Consider the following 16,815-nt stretch of genomic DNA (forward strand, 5'->3'; position numbering starts at 1 on the left):
GTTGAGCCACTGTACCTATCATTCATGGACCTGAGCACCGCATTTGACAAAGTAGACAGGGCTATGCTCTGGGCGGTGCTCAGGTCCATGGGTTGCCCAGAGGATTTGGTCAAGGTCCTCCAGATAATTCATGAACATACATCATCTTGTGTCAGATTCGGGGATCAGGGACAGTGCACAGCTTTTTTTGAGACCTTTCTGGTCGCTCGCCAGGTCTGTGTTGTGGCACCGGTAATGTTTGGCCTTTACATTAATGGTGTTTATCAGGCATTGGTTAACTCCCACACTAACTATATTACGGTGGGCGGCATCCCCCTCCCAGTCCTAGGCTATGTTGATGATATGGTTATAATTGCTCGCACCTCTAGAGCCTTACAAAGCCTGGTGGATGTTTACACTCAATTTATGGCTTTCCATAAGTTGACAGTGAACTCAAAAAAATCAGCCGTCATGGCATGTAGGCGCTCGGGCGTTATACATCTTAACATACGCAGGATATGCAGTGTAGGCGAACCCATCCCCAGTGTTACTAGTTTTGAATACCTGGGAATCTGTTTTACCGAGAATTGGCGAGGGTTTGGTCATGTTGATAAACAATGTATGAGGATGAGACAGGCCCTTGGAGGTTTGTCCTGCTTTCTACATAACTGTGAGGGGTTGCCCAATTAGACTAATTCTTGAAGTATATAGGGCCCAAAAAAAAACTGCCACTAACTACGGGGCCGCACTGTGGGGTATGGAAAGGATTCCAAAAATTGAAAATGTGGAGAATTCTTTTCTTAAAAAAACTTCTTGGGCTACCACAGTCTGCTCCAAATTATGGTACACACTTGGAATTGGGATGTCCCCACATTGCCAATGAGTGGTTAGTGGCTCCAGTCTCGCACTGGTTGGCACTATGGTCAAACCAGAAAGCCACTCTCTCACGTAAGATTGTAAGAGCCCTGGTGAGTAGTTCAGCTGTAAAGATCCCATGGCGCATATATATCCAGAAATGTATTAGACAGTTAAATTGTGTTACTCTTGTCTGTCTGCCCTCCAACCTTCTTGTCCCCGTGTGCGTTAATGGCATACAAGCAAATGTTTAAATCCATTCTTGTGGCAAGTAGGGAGTCCTCCGCCCTGGGTCTTTTTGCAAATAGAAGGCACATTGTGTTAACAACTGCAGACGCTATTCAGCCGCAGCTGGTCCACAGTGATTATCCTGCAGATCGTTGGGCCCTGACCCGAGCACGGTTTGATTGCTTATGGTTAGGGGCACGAACAAAAAGCTGGACCCACAATGCGCAACCCACAGCCTGCCCCTGCTGTCAGTGGCCGGTGGAGGGCCTCCTACACCTTGTGTTGTTTTGCCCACACTATATAGACCTAGACGGAAAATACTCCTGCTATTACTGAGGTCCGCTGGCATGTCTCAGGCTAGGCCTGCTTAATGTTCTTTGCTCTCAACTGCTACAATGCCAGTGGCCTGGGGAACGGTGGACTATCTGAGAAGGGCTTGGCATCGGAGAATCAAACTTGTTGCCTAATACCTGATTGAACATTGAAAATGTATTGAACTGTCTCGATGATTCTTGTGGATATTAATTGACTCACACACCTGCACATTTTAAATCTCTTTTTATATGTAATGTTTGTAAGTTTATATCATGTCTTTTTTTAAATGTAGAATTGGATTTTGTATTGTTATGTATTTTTACTCTGTTTTTGTGGTTTATGGATAATCTGTTTCCGAATAAACTTATTATTGATTGACAAATCTATTTTTGATGCCTGCTCTCCTGAGCTGAGACAGCACTTGGCTGACTCTAAGGAAATTGATCCAAAGAAGTTAGCAAAGGCTGCTGACTTGTGGGTTGCCAACCGGGCTACTCACAAGGATTCTGGGGCAACTCAGAAGAAGGATGATGGGAAGCAGCAAAAGAAAGATGGCATAGAGAATTCTAATACCTCCAATCCAAAAGAGGGCCCCAAACATAAGGGTAAGCCACAAGGGGAACCGAATCAGGCTAGTGAAACCTCTGGAGCCAAACCAGAGGGAGGTCAGCAGAGACCCCCATTTGTCAAAACATTTGGAAAATGTTATGCTTGTGGGTCTACTGACCATGTGAAAGGGGATCCCTGATGCAAGTGTAAACCTTCACAGATCCACACTCTCTCCTTAGCCTTCTCCCCAGAGGAAGAAGTACCTGTGACTAGTGGTAACTTTCAAGTACTGGCTGAAGACCCCATTGGAGTCTCTGCCAGTGTTTCTTTAGAGCCCCTGGGTCTGTGGGAACAGCAGAATTTAGATGTCTATAATTTGATTCCAGATAACACAAAAGAATATTATAAGGACGGTGTTCTTGTAAAGGGTCAGGAGACCCCTGCCATTAGAGACACTGGGACCAACATTACAGAAGTGGATGAATCTTTTTTCAAGGCTGAAGATATTGCTAAGGCACCCAACAGCCTAACTATGCTTGCTGGAGGCCCTGTCCAAATGCTTCCTAAACTACCAGTTCTCATTCAGTGCAACAACATGACTGTCAAGATACCTGTTAGTGTTCAGAGTGAGGTGCCTGGGAGAGTCCTTTTGGGGAATGACTTAAAAACTCTTGGAGTTGTATCAAACACCCCCAGGCCTCCCAGCAAAAGGAAACAGGAGCAGACAAGGAGGGCCAGGGAGAGTACCTTAGATGGTTCTCCAGTGGATGTTGCAGAAGAGTCTATAACACCTAGCCCACAGGAACTACTAACTGCTATTTCCAGGAAGAATGAGACAAAGGGGAAACCCAAAGTCCCAAGGAAAAAGCCAGAAAGCACTCCTGTGCTACCAAGAAGGACATCCCCTTGAGGACTGTCCAAAGTCAGACCTGTGACTACTCCACCAGCTGAGGCTGAGTGTGAGGAACAACCAGGAAAGGTTGAATCAGCTGCTGAAGATTCAGAGGTGGAAGAAGACCTTCTGTGCACTAACACCTTTTGGAATATATGTTCTCATAAAGACGAACTAAAGAATTAAGAACAAAGTTCAGTGCAGCCAATGAAGAGGGGCCTAGTGTGGCTTGCTGTGAGAACCCATCTATTAGGCGAAGAGAAAAAAGAGGAATTGTAAATGGCTGTGAGAAAGATCCCTCGTTAATCGGGTCTGGCCCTGAACCAAGGCACTGAACCGGAGACCTGTGATTGGCAATAGAGGATACATTTATAAGGACAGCCCCCTTACTCTGTGAATGGTAAACACGGTTTCTCGCACCAATTGAGTCACTGTTAAACTAATTAGCTCCTCAACAGGAATCTCAATAGCACTACAATGGTCTTCAACCTTAAAGAAGGGTGACAGTTCTCTGTATTGACCAGTGCCGTTTCCATAGTTGAATGGGAACGTATACTAGGCTGCTGCGACAGGTCTCCATCTTTATTCCTTTTATTAGAAAACATAGTGATTTTAGAAAACCACCTCAAAGGCACTATGCTTCTTACACACAATGGGGGAGCTGAACTGAAAAAGAGTGAACAATCCGTGTGATACCCAGTTGCACAACTTTGGGATTGGCAAAATTGTCAGCGCCGGAGATTGAGATGACAGGGACCACCCCAGACTCGGTAACACCTACGTTCACTACGGGGGGCTGCCCCCTTTACTAAACAATTTGTGCATTGGTGTCAAGTGGTGAAGAAATGATAAAGTTCTAACAGAACAAAGCAGAAGGGAGGAAGGAGGACATTGTTGTTGTCCAACTCACAGACTCGAGTGCGGCCACCCACCTTATACCTATGTCCTATAGGAGATACAAAACGTGAATAGAAGAGGTTTAGCACACAAAGATTTGAGGCCCACCTTTAATGTCAAATTAAGATTCCTTCAGCAGATTGCACTTCACCGCTGCACTCCTCCTCGCTCCACGTTACATGTAATGAAATAGAAAACAGAGAGAAATAAGTCACACAGGTGAAAGAAGCTGCAGCTGACTGCACTTCGTCACCAACTCTGCGCAGTGCTATGCGCCACTGCCAGGATTATATTTGTGCTCCTCCTCTATCCAGGCAACAGGCAAAGAGATAGAAAACAGACAACCAAATAAGCCACACAAGTGAAAGAAGATGCAGCACACTGCACTCCGTTGCTGCAATTCCCCTCCTTGCTGAACATAAGAACTACATATGCCAATAGCCTTGGATGGGGAGCGGGGTTGAGGTCCCTGAGCATTCAGGGACGTTGGTCGGATGTGCAGGCCTCTCACTTGTGCAATTGGAGGGAGCTGCCAGCAATTTTCCAAGTTCAGCAAATGTTTTCTCAGACCATCAGGAGGGTCAGCGGCTCTAGTGAGAATAGCCAATTCATCAGCTATGACATATGTGAACCGCCAAGGGCGGAGTTGGTCCCTTCTGCTGAAGTCACTGGCGTTCCTATTAGGCTGCTGGGCCGAGCACAATCTGTTGTCTCTGCGGACGATTCACATCAGGGTTGTGGACAACGCCTATGCCGACAGTCTGAGCAAGGTGTTCCCTTCCTCCTGTAGGGTGTTGCGTAGGTTGGTGTTTCACCTCATCTGCAGGAGGTTCGGTGAGCTAGTACTGGATCTGTTTGCCCCTCCATCTGCTCATTTGCCCAGGTTCCACTCCAGGCTGCTTTCTGTGGAAGTTTGGGGAGTAGATGCCATGACAGAGTGCTGGCCCGAAAAGCTCCTCTATGCCTTTCCTCCAATACATCTGCTTCCCAAGAGGCTGATCAAGATTCGGGACTCTGGGTCACAGGCGATTCTGGTGGTACCTGCGTGGCTGAGGCACTCCAGATATCTTCTGCTCGATCTGGCAGTCGCTCCAGGTGGTTTGGAGTTTGAGGGGCAGGAGTTGCGTAGGCAGGGTTTGACTCTGCAACTTGTTCTGGCGATACAAAAGTTCAGGAGGCCTTCGACCCTGAACATGTATGACAAGCATGGAAGACCTTTGGTCTGTGATGCGCCAAGAAATGTGTTCAGGCAGTTGGCTGCTCTTTGCCACTGATTTTACAATTCCTGCAGGAAGGCTGGGATAGGGGCCTGGCTCTGTCCTTCTCTATGGGCTCAGTGTGCTGCTGTTCAGGCCATTTGGGAGCCTTGGGTTGTGAGTACTGTATGTGAGCCACTGGTCTCTTGGCTGCTGAAGAGTTTCCTGCTAACCAGGCCCATAGTGTATGCACGGCTGTCTTTGTGGGATCTTCCTTTGGTGCCGCGGGCACTGCAGGATTCTCTGTTTGAACCACTGGAGTCAGTGGACATCAAGTTTCTCACGTGTAAAGCGGTGGTTCTAGTGCGTATCGCCATTAGCCAGCAGTTAGGGAGAGATTAAAGCTTTGCTGTGATCAGCTCCATTTCTGTGGGTCCATTCAGATTTGCCTTTTCTCTGCTGTGATCTGGGATTTCTACTAAAGGTTCTCTCAAAGTTTCACCAGGCAAAAGACATTGTGCTTTCAGCTTTTTGTCCCAGTACCACTTCTCTGCAAGAGGAGCAGTGCCAGAAGTTGGATGTCAAGGGGGTCTGTCATGATGTACCAGGACATAACTGCTTCCATTAGACAGTCAACAGTTTGTTTATCACTTATGGGAGTCCAAAGTCAGGTATGATGGCAACTTTTCCTACTATTAGCCAATAGATTCGGCAGTTGATTGCTTTGGCCTCTTCCATATTGCAGGTTTAGTTGCTGGCCTCTTGGGGTTCGCTCAACTAGGGCGGTGTCATGGGCTGAGGCACAGGGGGTGCCTATTCAGGACATTTGCACGGTGGCGACCTGGGCCAACCCGAATACCTTCACCAGACACTATTGCCTCAACTTGCATAAGAGGAGATCAACTTATTTCGGGGAGGGGCTATTGAGTGATGGAACACATGTTCAAGTGTGATTTGTTGTGGTGTCTGGTAATAAATTGGTGACAGTGTGTTCGATCTACACTCTGGTTGGTCTGCATTTTTTTTCATGGATCATTTTTCACTGCTGTCTTTGTATGCCACACGAGTAAGCAGTGGGACGTGAAGGTAATGAGGCAGTTACTTACCGGTAATCTTCATTACTCCTAGTCCTACTCTTCCTTATCACACCACTTGTGAACCTCCTCTCCCACCCTGGTGCAGTGTGAAAAACTGTCATGTGTTACATACATGCTGTGAGAAACCTGAAGCTGTCTCACCCGCTACTTATTATTTGATGGTTGTAGCTTGATCCCATCCGTAGATTTAGGATTAGATAGGCGTTTTTCAAACCTTTTTTTTAAGTTCAATAAACACTCTTGAACTGTGGTCACTTGTGTCTGTCTTACTGTTGATACCATGCCTTCCTTACAATGACAACCCTTGCGATTAAGGTGGGAGACTCTTGATTTTACAATTATAAATAATGCTATTTTTCCCTTTCTCGTGCCTAAAATAATTCTAACTCCAATGCAAGCCTATGGGAAAATTCATTTCTCCCATTTTCTGTGACAAAATCTCCATCCCAGGTGCTTCGGAATGTTGGCATGTATGGCTTTAGGAGGTACTGAACCGGCACGTTGCGGGAGAGCATTATGCTCCCAAGGGAGTGGGGTGGGGCATATATGGAAGAATACAAAAATTGAATGGATTTCTGAAGTGGAGGTTGAGATCTCACAAGCATACATGCCAACCTTCCTGATTTAGGCAGGAGACTCATGGTTTTTCTTTAGAAAACGTTGCTATTTTTTATTCTCTCCTAAAATGATTCTAGCCCCATTGCAACCTAATGGTACAATAAAATTCTCCCACTTTTGGTGCCAACATCTCCCTCGGTATGTTGCAAAATGTTGGCATGTATGCTCAAAAGTACTGTGACGAGGAAGAGTATGACAAGGAGTAATGCAGATCACCAGTAAATAACCGTCTCATTATCCAATCTACACAAGCCCATAATAACATGCAGATATGACCCGGGGCGTGGGCAGTCTGTGCATTCGCCCTGGGCTCTGCGATCTTGGGGGCCCCCAGCTAGCTTCTGCCGTGAGTAACGAGGGCTGGGCTGCATCCAGCCACAGGGCTTTTCTCTGTGCCTGTTTTAACGAGGCCATGCTGTCAGCTCCCAAACTGCTGTGGCACGTTTCGAGAGACAAATACCTCACGCCCACCTCCGAAATAGCCAATCATACCCGTGGGGCCTCACAGTTAGGGCTTATCACAAACTTTGTTTAAAGTAATGGTCCATTTAAGAACCTTTGTTTTGGACAAGGGGTTCAAAAAGGGCATTTTATTCTGAAAGCACATACAGAAAAACTAGTTGTTGCCCAAATCTGTCTTCTCTGAAGACGATTAAAATATGTTGACAAAAAAGATTTGTGCACTATTTCAATAGTATTAATTTGTCTGCATTTGGTGTGTTAAAATTTGTTTTCTTCTTGTAGGGGAGAATGTCACATTTCACTCACATCATATAAAGCGTGCCTTGGTCAAACAATGCAAAAGGTTACAATTTCACATGCTATTTTGTTATGATTGAGTCTTGAAAGACAACCTACAAGCCATTTTTTATAATTTTATTGAATTACATTCTGGTATTTGTAGTCTTCACGATGGGGTGAAAATACTTATTTTTATTTAACATATTTCTGTAAGGATTCCTATATTGCTGGAGTACTTTAATTGAGATACATGTACTTTTCAAGTGTGATTTATAAAACAGAGTATTGTTGAATGCCAAACGTCGTGGTGAGGAGGGGACAGGATCAGAGGGCAAAATTGTTTTGATGATTTACCAGGTCCATGGATGTGAGAAGAGAGGTTATTGGACTGAAGAAGTTCTACTTCGCCATATGCTGATTTTCAGGGTACACGTTGAGATTACATGTGGGTTGACAGGTTCCGTCCACTTTTTTCACAACGCCGACCCCATCGCCCTTGGGTGTTTTTGAGGCCAGCATGCAAAAAAGCTTGTTTGCTGAAGTTTTAGCCCACCAGGATTTGAACCCACTTGCCCATAAACCAGATGAAAGTGTCTTCAAAGCACACGTCTTGTATTGGTATTTTGCTTTCCACTGAATATTTCAATATAGATTTCTGGGTTAAAAGGTGCACACCCTTTATACTTTGCCAGCAGCGTTCTATGAAAATCTCCTCTAGCTGTTTCTTTCTTCAGATACTGATGATTTATTTTTTGAATTTGAATGCTCATTTCTATTTTGAATGTTCTTCTATTAGGAAAGGTCAGTTTAATTTACATTTACATATTTCACTTTAGGATACGTTCAGTCCCTGTGCGTATGTTAATGATCCCCCCACACTTTTCCTGGACTTGAGCTCCATTTATGACATTTAAAGACCTTGCGGAATTGCTTACTCTGACTGCCCCAGTACCTTTCTGGTAAATAGGCTTTGTTACGATTGCACTATCCTGTAGCAAAAGTACTTTGCCGTGTCTGTCATAGGACCAATCCCTGTCCTTGCATCCTTGGAACGTGCAGTCACATTAGTTAGGTTTGGATTACTTTTTGGTGATCTTCCTCGTCACAGTACTTTCTTTTGAGGTACCCATCTCTACAAATGATTCAGCTCACTCGGTTGGCAACTCCAAAATAAGCCTCACTTCTGATATTGCTACAACCTTAATATTAACAGTTATAAATTCAGATATTGAGCGTCAGTTTATTTGATCCCCACGGATATTAAAGACGAATTGACATAATTTTCTGTGATGCAAATAAAGGGGACTTGTTATGGTGCGCGTGGGCACCATGTCAGATGACAGACGCACGCCACGTTGAATAAAAAGGGAGGTCTTCCCGCCGAGGGACAGACGCTCCCAGTTGCAACACCAAGACATCTTGCATCTTCATTTCGTGGCCCAGAGCTACCCGCCCTGGGCCTACAACAACTGGCGACGAGGTGGACGGGAGTCCCCAGGTGTGTCGTTCTGAGCAGGAGCTCCAGCACTCCTCCAAGCTCCAAGCACAACGACAGGAAGCCCCAGCTGGTGTCACGCCCAGCCACACTACATTTGGCAGCGAGAGGGCCAGCACAAGGCAGAGCCTCCAGCTGCTCATCCTTGCTCGGCACAAGGCTGGGTAAGTCGCAGCCCCAAGTTTGCCCCCCCTTCACTGCAAGGTGGCACCCAAGGACTAAGGCCTTCAGAACAGGAGGGCACCGCCCGCCGCATGAAGCACAAGGGAAGCCTGAAGAAAAAAAATACAATTTCCAACACTGCTGGTTGCCGATCAGCAGTAGGGAGGTAGTGGCAACAAACTGCCCCCGAGAGGAAGAAAAAATTAATGCCCACAGGCCACCAACTGGGCCAGTCAAACCCCCACAAACACACAACCTGGATACTCAGGGAGCCCTCCCCACAAGGGGATGCCCCAGTGACACTGCGGCAGTGTTCCCGCAAGTGGCCCCCCAGAGGTGCTTGTGCTGTGGGAAAGGGAGGGAGAAGGCCCAACGGGGCCCAGCTGCCACATCCACTGCCGGACCACTGCCCAGCATGTCCCACCTTCCACTCCCACCACGGGATATCCTGGTGCTCGGCTAGTGGCCCCAAGAAGACCTCAGGGGTGCTTGTGCTGCTGAGCGAGACTGCAAAAGGGAGAGGTGCTCACAGGAGGGAAAAAGTCACCCTGCTGATATGGGGACGAAAACCAAGACGGTGAAGCAGGGGCCTCATCCACGGCGAGTATGTCCCTGTCCACATCCTGGAGTGAGGGGGGCAGGGGCTCCGGCACAGCCCACAACTCACCACCTGGCTTCACAGGCTGTCCAGTACCAGAGTTTGACATCACTAGTTCCCCGGCCATCCTAGAGGGCAATGCTCTTATTCTACGCGGGCAGCGAGGTACACCAAATGTCAGGAATTGGGGCTGGGGGACAAAAAGGCATACAGTGAACTGTTAAAACAGTCTGGGTAGGGGGGGCGTGGCCAGCATGCAAGCGCAGAGGACGTGAGCTCCGTGAGCTCCTCTTGCCGCCGACAACATCCTGAGGAAATTATCCTGTTTGGTGGGACGATACGACTTGCAACTTCAAGATTAGCCGCATGAATGCTGGAAGAAGCTCCGTGTGCATTTTCACCCCGAGAATCCTGCTCTGGGTGAAGGAAAAAAGCAAAGAAGTTGCGGCGCGCTGGGCGCGAGTTGCCGAATCCAAAATGGCCGCTGCGGTCCGATCCCTGTGTTAGACCGAACCTCCTGGAGGGGGTGGACCCCTCGGCTGCCTCGGCCGGAGCAGTGCGCCGCGTTGCGACCCGACGCCCGATCGCAAGGAAAAGGAGTGTTGTGAGCCCGCTCGAGCTGTCCCCGAGAGCGAAGGAACCCTGTGGCGCCCCAGTGAGCAGAAAAGGTGCTCGCCTGACGGAGGTCGGGTTGGGACTCTCGGCCTTATACCCGCAGCCCCCAGTGGTGCGGGCGGAGGTGGATGAAAGGAGCGGCGCTGTCCGCGCACGCCGGCGAGGAAGACCCACGGGGCCGGGGCGCACGAGGATGGAGTGGGCCGGTCCCCGTGCAGATTGACCGGGTTTCCCCCCCCCCCCCTCCGTAGCAGAGGTGAGCAGGCACTTCCTGGCTGAACTCCTACACACAGCATATCGGGCGCCTCTGACTGGGTAGGCGGCCGGTGTTTGTGTGGCTGCGGACCCGCGAACTTTGGGGGAGTGGTCATTGCGGACGATTGGCGGCCCTGGTCCAGGACGGCCTACGGTGCCCGGTGACGGGCCGGGCGGACGAACTGTCTTTCCCCGCCCAGAGGCTTCTTGCCGTGGACCCGTGCGGAGAGGACCCTGGGCAAGAAGAGTGTGCCTGCATCAGAGGCGCCCCCTAGAGCAGCAAGCAAGTAAGTGGGAGCATCCCACCCCAGCCACCCCAACGATCCCGGGGAACGCATGACGCGGGGAACGCAAGAGGGTCTCACAAGCCAACAAAGGAGAGGGGTCCCAGTGGACTCCGGGGACTACTCCGAGTCACGGCGCAGGGCATAGCTGGGGTGGAACCACCAGGGAGAAACGCTGGCGCCCCGCCCCGCCGGAATTTTGCTGCTGCCGTTGGGCCTAGTGGAAGACGCGGATTTCCACCACCGTGACCTTCGACGCACGGCACGATGGGGAAGGACAGGCAGAGAAAAACATCCACTCAAAGCAGTATGGATCAGTTTGCGGTAGCCACGGCCCCGGCTCCCGCAGCGTCAACAACACGAGCGACCCCTCAACCAGAGGATGAACCTCTCTCCTTGCGGGACATCATGGCGGCTATCGCTAGCTCACGCTCCTCCATGGAGATCAAGATGGATAGCATCGCTGCAGATGTCTCCTTCCTGCGGCACGACCTACAAAAGTTAACCTCCAGAACGAGCGAGGCCGAACACCGTATCTCCGCAGTAGAGGATAACGTCACTGGGATCAACAGGCAGATGACCCAGGCACTGGCCCGCCTGAAGACCCTAGAGGCCAAAGTCGATGAGGGAGAGGGAAGGTCTCGCCGCAATAATGTTCGCATCCTGGGCCTCCCGGAGGGGGAGGAAGGGCAGTGCATGGAACTGTTTCTAGAACAATGGCTCGCTGACATCTTCGAACCCTACCCTTTCTCGAAGTTTTTCTCCGTAGAGAGGGCACACAGAATGCCCTCGGGCAGACCGGTACCGGGCGCTCCGCCCCGAACAATAATCGCCAGACTGCTGAACTATCGTGACAGAGATGCGCTCCTGCAAATGTCTCGCTCCCAAGGGTCGATCACACACAATGGGTCGCGAATAGCCTTTTTCCCAGACTACACCCGTGAGGTGCAACGTGCAAGGCAATCCTTCGAGCCTCTCAAAAGACAGCTGGCGCAGTTAAAGGTGAAATACGGCCTTCTCTTTCCGGCCCAACTAAAGATTCTCCACAAGGGGACGACGGTGCACTTTACAGACCCACAGGAAGCCTGGAGATGGGCCGAGGCTCATATTGAAGGGGATTGGTCCACGAGGGCACAAAGGCATAGAGGCAGGGTTCGACCCGGGTCACAACAAGTCTCCCCAAGGAGAGCCCCGGAACGTGGGGAACAGGAGGCTCCGGAGCGACTAGCGGAGCAGGACGCACACTGAAAATGCTCAACCCAGTAGCGGTGTGAAAGAGTGCCCTAGCGCAGCATACAGGCGTAATCAAACCATACTCCCGACTGAGCCACAGGAGACGTCCCACCAGGTGAACACCAACATACGGCACAAGATGGAGAGCCCCCTGGGTGGGTCCTCTCTTGGAGTTTCGCTTAGAGCTTAAAGTTAAGCCGCACTTGCGTTACAGGTAGACACCTGTACCTCTAAGTCAGTTTGTTTCATGTGAGTTGTCCGGTTGACAACTTGGTTTCTCATGTTCGGGCTACAGATGCTTCTAGTTGGGAGGAGTATAGGGTGGGTAGTTATGGGTTTGTTATGTTTAGTTATGAAAGGGGCCAGACAAGCAGGGTATACACTAAAATCCAAGATAGAGGCAGCATTAAAGAAACACACAGAAACCCGGCGCCAGGCGCCGCCGCCAGTAGCACATACTTTCTCGTCCACAAATAGTTATGGCCCCCAGTAGCATCAGGACTGGCAAGGCCAGGTCACTTAACTTCATGACCTGGAATGTCAACGGGCTCGGCAATGCAATCAAACGCCGATTGGTAGGGCAATACTTGAAAAGGCACGCCCCAGATATAGTTTTTCTGGTAGAAACACACCTTGCAGGCACAGAATGTTCCTTCTTTAAACGCACAAACTACAGGCTCGCACTCCATGCGGGCTTCACAATGGGTTCACGTGGTGTCCTGATTCTGATACATAAAAACCTCCCCTTCCATTTGAACACGGTGTCTCAGGACACCGGAGGCAGGTACATACACGCGACAGGCACACTCTGGGGAAACTCCATCACACTGCTTGTTGTCTACGCACCACCAACTTTGCTAACGCCATTACTCACCGACATTTCCCCCATAAGTACGGAAGATAACTCTGACATCACGATAATTGGAGGGGACTTTAATGAAGTCATGGACCCAACCCTAGACCGCTCACACCTGCGCAATAGAAACCCCGAGGCACGCACCAAACTTGCCACGTTCACGAACGCCCTAGGCTTGTGTGACGTGTGGAGAGAGCTCCACCCCGACTCCAGGGAATATTCCTTCCATTCTGGGGCGCACGCCTCGCTCTCCAGACTGGATTACTTCCTCATCCCTTCAACTGACCTATATAGAGCACAAGAAGCATACCTATTACCTAGGGGTATCTCTGACCACTCCCCAGTGGTGCTGAAAATCACGATCTCTAGACCGACCCCCCCGCCAAGTTGGCGCCTGAATAATTATTACTTGGGTAACCCAGACCTGATAGAAAAACTCCAAGAGGCGACCGAAACGTATTTTGAGCTAAACACGGAGTCTGCAGCGGACCCTGGGTCACTGTGGGAGGCATATAAGGCAGTTCTAAGGGGGGAACTCATCTCATGGACATCCGCACATAAGAAGCAACACCTCCTTAAAATACATGAGGCAGAACAACAAGTTAAACTGGCAGAGGAAGCCCATATTGCCCAGGACACGCCTGAGACGAACCGGGCCTTAATCCGAGCACAGAAGCTGCTCCAGAACACAGCACTTGATAACGCCAAACAAGCACACATGGCAATGAGGGCGCGTGTTTATGAAACAGGCGATAAAGCTGGCAAATTGCTAGCGTGGCTGGAGCGTAAGGAGCAGGGAAGCAGACATGTGCATCAGCTACAGGGGGGGAGCGCAGGGCCACTAGTAGCGGATCAGGACATTTCACAAGGTTTCGCAGACTACTACGCTGATCTCTATAAAGAGCCCGCAACCCGCATGAACACGTCAATAATAGATGAAATCAACCTCCCCACTCTGGACGAGACCCAACAAGAACTATTGGACAGGGATATAACGGAAGAGGAAGTGGCAGGGGCGATGTCTGCCCTCCAATCTGGCAAATCCCCAGGCCCAAATGGCTTCCCGATCGAACTGTGGCGGAAGGTGGGGACCAATGTAATTGCCCCACAACTACTGAGAATGTACCAGCATGCAAAAGAACGGGGCATTCTATCCCCAGACCTGAGAGAAGCCACGATAATCGTATTGCCCAAACCGGACAAGCCCCCTGACAATTGCAATTCGTACCGGCCCATCTCGCTCATAAACAGCGAAACGAAAATTCTAGCTAAGCTGCTGGCAGACCGTTTGCAGCAGGTGATACCCGCGCTGATCCATCCAGACCAATGCGGGTTCATGCCCCAGAGATCGACGCGTATGAACCTTCACAGACTACATGCGGCACTGGAAAAATCCGACAGCATTCAAGGGCCGCTGGCCTTGCTGGCAATCGACTTTGAGAAGGCCTTCGATTCAGTGAGATGGGAGGCCATCTGGGACATAATGAGACGCATGGGGTTTGGAGAAAACTTTATGAGCTGGGTGCTTTTGCTGTACAGCGGGCCGATGGCCAGGACTAAGGTTAACGGTTGGCAATCAGAGCCGTTTGGCCTGGGCAGAGGCACCAGACAGGGTTGCCCCCTGTCCGCAATGATCTTCGCAATAGCCATAGAACCCCTGGCTATCCTCCTACGTGATACACGGCTCTGGGAAGGGTTCCGCTGGTCGGAGACATGGGAGGACAGAGTGTCTCTCTACGCGGATGATCTGCTTATATATCTGAAAGACCCGTGCAACTCCTGCCACCGCGTCACACAGATGTTGAAGGAGTACGGAGACTTCAGTGGATTACGAGTAAACTGGTCAAAATCCACCCTATTTCCCATAGGCAACGTAGCAGCTGCTAGCCCCGCGGACTGCCCCTACCAAGTCGTGACAGAGCAGTTTAAATACCTGGGGGTCATCATCACGAAGAACCTGATGGACTATACATTGCTGAACCTACACCCGGTTGTCACAAGGTTTGCGGAGGACACTCGCCACTGGTCTGCCCTGCCACTAACACTGATGGGCAGAGCAGCCCTATTCAAGATGATTGCACTCCCAAAGTTTCTGTACATTCTGCAAAACGCTCCACTACACATCCCACATCAGGAATTCCTGAAGATAGACCGTATCCTTAGAAAGCTGTTGTGGAGCGGGGGTCACCCGCGGATTGCCCTCTCTACCCTGCAAAGATCCATCTGGGAAGGCGGGATTGGACTGCCCAGAGTGCAAACTTATTACTGGGCCAGCCAGATGGCGGTGGTGAACGACATGCTCCATGGGGACAGGAATTTGCCACACATCAAAAGGATCAACTCGCAAAGTGGAGCTGCCCCCTTGGAACTCCTGTATCGCAGCCGGTGCCGCAGACCAGCTCTAGATATGGATACTAGCATCACATGCATCTGGACCGAAGCGCATCGCCACATAGGCTGGGACGCGAAGCTGACTCTAGCCCAACCTCTGTGGCACAACAGACTCCTCCCCGAAATGTTGAAGCTCCCCAAATGGCCCGCATGGGCCAGTAGAGGTATTGCCAGAATTGGAGACGTTATGAGGGAGGAGAGACTGGTCACCTTTGAAACATTATGCTCTGAATTCACCCTCCCACCCTCTGAGGAATACCACTACACCCAACTGAAACACGCACTGCATGTCCACCGTCAAGCAATCAGCGATATTCCGGAGTGCACCCCGATAGAACGCAATATTGTCCAGGACCGAATACAGCGCAAAGTCACCTCAACCATGTACAATGTAATCACATCCTTTGCTACACCTGAACTGCTCAGTCTGAAAGCCAGATGGGAGCGCGACGTGGGCTCGTTCCAGCCTGAGGACTGGGCAGAAGCATTGATGTATCCCCGGGAAGTGGCCATCTCATCGAGACTTCGGCTAGTGCAACTGAAAATCCTACACCGCATCTACTATGCCAGAGTGGCACTTTTCCGTTGGGGCAGAACCTCGGACGCGCGTTGCTTGCGTTGTAAACGGGAAGAGGGTACTTTCTTCCACATTATATGGGAATGTGACAAAATACAGCAATTTTGGAGGAAATGCTGCGACAAGCTTTCCAGAGTCATGGGCAAACCAGTGCAAAGGGGTCCAAAACAGCTCCTATTAGGAATCTCCGACGAAAGCGATCTGACACGCTACGAGAAATTGCTATGGTCGACCGCAACAGCAGTCCTCAGAAGGAACATTGCGCAGTTATGGGGATCCGAGAGAACACCCTGCTATGACCAGTGGGTTACAGATGTAGACATTTGCGTGATAACGGAACGCAGGGTGTACGCCGCAAGGGGGTGCCCGCAGAAAGCAGAGAAGATATGGCAGAGATGGGAAGAGGATAGCTGAGTCCCAGACGAGATGTATCGAGTGAAACGTGCCATACGGGTGGGCGACGCCGGGTTGGTGGCCTGGAACGCACGAACTGCCTCACGAGCTTCCTCACTGCAGACCTCATGACAGCGAGAGCTAAAGCCCCTTTCTTTGCTTTCTTTGTTTTCCCTTCCCTTTCCCCTCTTCCCTGGAGCTGTTTACCCCCTCCCCCGCCCCCCTCCTCCCATCCCCTTCTTTGTAATGTTGGGATACTTGTAATGTTACATGCATGTTTTCAAAACCAATAAAGTTTTTGATAAAAAAAAAAAAAAACAGTCTGGGTAAAGGAAACTACAGTTCCCAGCAGCCCCTGGGCTAGTTGAGGTTCACGATTAAGAGGACTATTTAAAGCGCCGGCCGGCCGTGCTCCGGTGTGGCTTATTAAAGGTGATGCAGCACGGGCGGTCACATTAGTTGGCATGTGGAGTTTTGAGCAGCAGTGGGACGCCGGAGAAATGTGTCAGCACCTTCATCCCGGGCAGCGGCGGTGAGCACGGAACCGGTCCGGTGGATTCTACGCTCTGCAGTGTCTGGTCCGGGCCCT

The 16,815-nt window shown here is 50.1% G+C and overlaps 1 long non-coding RNA gene across 1 annotated transcript in view; it reads right to left on the reverse strand.

Annotated features, from left to right (window-relative positions):
- The window catches only part of LOC138481554 (uncharacterized), a 40,141-nt gene that overhangs the window by 15,430 nt on the left and 7,896 nt on the right, over positions 1-16,815 (reverse strand). Inside the window, exon 2 of the long non-coding RNA XR_011274274.1 lies at positions 3,824-3,883. This is a non-coding gene — a long non-coding RNA (uncharacterized lncRNA). The remainder of the gene's footprint in view (positions 1-3,823; positions 3,884-16,815) is intronic.

The sequence above is a fragment of the Ambystoma mexicanum genome, chromosome 5p (genome assembly GCF_040938575.1).
Source record: "Ambystoma mexicanum isolate Mex_15411 chromosome 5p, UKY_AmexF1_1, whole genome shotgun sequence".
Classification (NCBI taxonomy): Eukaryota; Metazoa; Chordata; class Amphibia; order Caudata; family Ambystomatidae; genus Ambystoma; species Ambystoma mexicanum.